General features: G+C 39.3%; 1 pseudogene across 7 annotated transcripts; it reads right to left on the reverse strand.

The window, feature by feature from the left end:
• Positions 1-282: 282 nt before the first annotated feature.
• Positions 283-4,436, reverse strand: LOC149179746 (putative pentatricopeptide repeat-containing protein At3g13770, mitochondrial pseudogene; annotated as a pseudogene). 7 transcript variants are annotated; one of them, XR_016256872.1, is made up of 6 exons: positions 2,095-4,436; positions 1,871-1,970; positions 1,475-1,536; positions 1,109-1,260; positions 797-848; positions 284-530 (listed from the first exon to the last, which is right to left on the reverse strand). The product of XR_016256872.1 is annotated as a putative pentatricopeptide repeat-containing protein At3g13770, mitochondrial pseudogene, transcript variant X4 (transcript). The 7 variants fall into 7 exon arrangements; XR_016256870.1 differs by having other exon boundaries at positions 283-530; positions 797-1,260; XR_016256875.1 differs by lacking the exon at positions 1,109-1,260 and having other exon boundaries at positions 512-530.
• Positions 4,437-4,836: the final 400 nt, after the last annotated feature.

Raw genomic sequence — 4,836 nt, forward strand, 5'->3', positions numbered from 1 at the left:
GGATGATGTGGAAGTTTCAATATTTGGATGAAGATATGTTTGATTAAATATGTAGTTGAATTTCTAATCTGTAATGAATGTGGAATGCTATACTACCAAGTAGTGTGACAAGACACTCATTTTGCATATATTGTACACATAGCAGTGATCTAGCAACATTAATGAAAACTCTTCTTGGCTTTATTTTCAAATTTGAAATTCACTGACTGCTATTCTATAATTTTTTGGTCTAGTGGGCTGTGTATTTGTCATTTCTTAGTTGTATTATATCCTGACTTTCCAAAAAATTGTCACATCTTTACCCATTTCTGTATACCATATTTGTGCAACTAAGAGCCAGGCTTGGAATGCATCATGGTATTCAACGTACCTGTTATCAAATTATGGAGGGAAGAATTCTTGCATGGATAAGCATTAAGCATAATTTCGAAACTATCAAAATCCTCATGGCGTAACAATGCTCAAACAATGCATCATGCATGTTCAAAAGTGGTAAATCAGCCTTTTATAATCCATCCAAGGAATCAGATCTGCACAGTAGACACTCTGAAAATGTTACAAACTACAAATATAGTCATGTTATATGACTTCAATATAAATCTTGTTTCATACAATGGCTCACCAAGTATAGGCCACCCAAATTGTCTATTTTCCAAATATTGAATTTTCCATGACAATTGTTGTCTACTTTTTTTGAAAACATGCTTATTTAAACGTGGTAAAAAATGACTACTCTGGTTGCTAACGCAATTCTGACAATAACCATCTAGTATAAAATCAAATGAAAGCTGGACACCTGCAGTGGTTATTTGCCCTTTCAGCACTTATGGGAAGCGTCCCATCAATACCTGCCCCAAGCACAAAAGATATTTAAAATACGTGTAGGATAGTCAGCCTACTGCACAGAGACAATACCACTTTAAATACAAGGGAGATGTCGAAGGTTTCAAAGCGCTACAAAGTAAGAGGTAGAGTTTTTGTGTTATGTCACGTTGAGCATAAATCAAGGCGTTAGTTTAACATTCCAAGTATGGGTCACTTAAGTAGTTCAATCATATAAAACATTAAAGGTTATGCTGTAAATAAGATGGAGAGAAGAAGAATGCACCCTCAGAAGAGCAAGCGCCGTTCATTTTAATAAAGAGAATATTGTTTAGTATCCCCAAGTTCTTTTTTCTTTATATTTCATATATGGCTGAGGCCTGGCATGTATCCTCATGATCTGATTCCTAACTTTCATTGACATTAGCTCCCTGCCCCCTGTTAACAAGGAATATGTATTTCAAAAACATTTGAGAACCTTTAAATATACTCTTCTTTCTTACCCTTCAGACTACTCTTATAACTAAAATTTAAAAGGAATAAGTTCAACTTGAAGATAAGACAGTCATTTCACATGAACTCTCATGATGCACAACCAACAAACAATCCTACAATATGTACAATCTTATAAAAACAATCTTTCTCCACTCACCAGACCATGTCCAAAATAAAACACAGATCTTGCCAGCCTGTCATCAGAAAGATTCAAGGTACCTGCCATCGAAATTTTAAAAGCATAAGATGTTTTCATGGATAACCATTAATCATAATATGTAAAGAAAAAGAAATGACCAGATCATATATCATGGTCAAGAAACTCATATTAGATTTTCAATATGGTCCACCAATTTACAAATTTGTTCCAGAACATTTATGAGCTCCTCCGAATCGCTGATAAGAGCAAACCTTATTTATATATCTGCATGAGTATTTTACTAGATGCATTACAAAGATGCTATGCCTTCGAGCATATCACGTCAGTCACCTCATCACATGGTATGAAAGTCTAGGTCAAAAATAGCAACGAACGAGGAGTTAGGAGACCAACCAAGTGAGTGTGACTGGAGCATTAGTTTGCTTCTAAAATGGCCTTTCCCTTCTTAGAATGCAGAAGCCCGCATACGTTGTGCTGAATTATGAGTCGACTTCTGTATATTTTCCCTTATTTTTGTTAAAAACAATTAGCATGAAACAGGAAGAGAAAATGCAATCCCAATTTTAAATCTAGGTTAGCATACACAATTTGGCATGCAATTTGTTTGTTTCACTTACCATCAGAGATATTAGTGTCCAGACGCCAGCCATGAATAAATGGAAAACGGTTGGCATCCCTCAAAACTCCATTCAGGAATCTTGGAGATAAACTCCAAGGCTGAATAAACCCAAATACAAAAGCAAGCTTCTACCTGTAGTCGCAAATAATATTTTCCGTCTGCTCCTCTGCATCATTCAGAACAAAGCTCATGTTGGGTATGTATCCTGCCTCCTTCATCTGCCCAAACAATGTCTCCAACTTTGCATAAATTTCCACCGTTTGAGGGTGTGATCTGTCTCCTATGAGGAAAGTATACACCTTGCTATTCACCTCAATCCAGCTACACCCTGGTTTTTTAGTAACCTTCCTGTCTTTCATTAATTTTCGAACTTTCTCTACGCCATCCCACCTGCCAGCAGCTGCATAAACGTTTGAGAGAAGCACATAATGTGCAGCATTTTCAGGATCTAATTCAAAAAGGTGTTCTGATGCATGTTCTCCCAGCTCTACATTAACATGAATTTTACAGGCGCTAAGCAAAGAACCCCACACAAAAGCACTGGGTTTCACTGGCATATTATTTATCAAGTGGTATGCATCGTAGAGGAGCCCTGCACGGCCAAGGAGATCCACCATGCAACTGTAGTGTTCTGCTGCAGGTGTGATGTGATAGTCATGACTCATGCTATGAAAGTATCGCCAGGCATTGTCAACTAGGCCTGCGTGGCAGCATGCAGACAGAACACCAACAAGGGACACATGGTCTGGCTTCAAGCCATAGTGCTTCATTTGTTCAAAAAGACACAGAGCCTCCTTCCCACACCCCTGTATGGCATATCCCACAATCATTGCATTCCATGAGACCACATCCCGGCCAGGAATTTCATCAAACACTTTACGTGCATTATTTATAACCCCACATTTGGCATACATGTCTACAAGTGCACTTGCCACAAAGATATTATGCTCAAATCCACTTTTAATTATGCCTCCATGGATATGTTTCCCACAACCCAAGGATGCCAAGTTTGCACAGGATGAGAGAACACTTGCGAATGTGTCAGAGTCTGGCTTAACACCTATCCTATGCATATGTTGAAATAGCTTCAGGGCCTCTTCGAAACAACCATTCTGCGCATACCCTGCAATCATCGCATTACATGGGAACACATCCTTCTTAGGCGTTTTCTGAAAGAGCTTAAAGGCCTCGTCAACATACCCATTTTGTGCAAACCCCGCAATCATTGCAGTCCATGAAACAGCATCTCGTTCCGGCATTTTCTCAAACAATTCCAGCGCTTCATCAAGGTAACCCCTCTGCATATATCCTGCAATCATCGCAGTACACGACACAACGTTCCGTTCCGGCATTTCCTGGAAAAGCTTAATAGCATCGTCAACAAAGCCATTCTGGACATATCCAGCCACCATCGTAGTCCATGACACAACACTCCTCTCGGGCATCTTTTCAAAGAGCTCAAACGCCTTATCAACAAGTCCTGTCTGCACATACCCAACCATCATGGCATTCCAGGAGACCACATTTCGTTCAGGCATTTTGTTAAAAACTTTGAGCGCATCCTCAATACTTCCACCTTTAACGTACATGTCCACCAAGGCACTCCCAACAAACACATTTGACTGAATCCCACTTTTAATTACAGCTTCATTGACTTCCCTGCCATGTTTCATCCCCGCTATGTTGGCACAGGCAGGAAGAAAGCTTGTAAAAGTGAACTTATTTGGCTGAATACCTGTTCTCTGCATTTCATAGAAAGCTTTCGTGGCTTCCTTACGAAGCCCATGGCGCACATATGCTGCGATCATAACAGTCCACGAGACGACATTCCACCTCCGCATCGAATCCAAAATTTTTCGAGCATCAGCCAGAATCCCGCACTTGGCATACATGACCACAATCTTGGTTTCTATAAACAGGTTAGGCACAAACCCAGTGAGAACCATATGGGCATGGAGCAGTTTTCCCTCTACGGGGGTCCTTTTATTGACGCAATCCTGCAAAAGATTGGCATAGGTGCAGTCGGCTGGGATACTCGTTTGATGCGCACTGCCATGGGAACTGATACTATTAGTACTGGAGTTGGAACCTTGAGGATAAGCAATGTTCGTCCTGTAATTGCGGGATAATAATGAGTTTGTCAGAAACATTGGCAATGGCGAGGCTGGCTTCGTTATGATCCTGCCCACTGCGAAGTAAATTTAGAGGAAAATTCACAACGTTCATAGCTAATGAAAACAATAAAACTATCTACTCATTTGATCATTTAGCTTTAGGGAGAGAGGTTTTGAAGATATTCCACTGGGAATCGGGGTCAAGTCCCTGGGGGAGTCACCAACATTTTCTGAATATCTGGTTTTGAAATTTAATCATATTTAGAGAAAATCCGCCCAGGATTTTTGTAAATGTAAGTTATAGTTGTTAAACTTAAAAATTTTAGGCACTCTAAACGTTTTTAGTGGCACTGAATCTATTTCGTGAATCTATTTCGACCATCAAAAATATGATTCAAACACTTCTACAAGATTTTTTGAAATTTTTTTCCCGAATTCTATTCATTTTTTGCCATCCGGACAATTCCTCCGCCTCATTAAACTACTCCATTAAATTTTTTGTGTCCGATCTTTGTAATATTATTTGCAGTCCTATGTTTTACTTTAGGATAATTTAGTGAGAACCGGTGGGAATACAAACATCAAAAATTCTAAAGGCTAGAGTTAGTGATGGCATTTGGTTATTT

Source organism: Pinus tabuliformis, chromosome 3_2 (assembly GCF_031772625.1).
Source record: "Pinus tabuliformis cultivar Carrire ecotype Pingquan chromosome 3_2, CPIR1, whole genome shotgun sequence".
NCBI classification, from domain to species: domain Eukaryota; kingdom Viridiplantae; phylum Streptophyta; class Pinopsida; order Pinales; family Pinaceae; genus Pinus; species Pinus tabuliformis.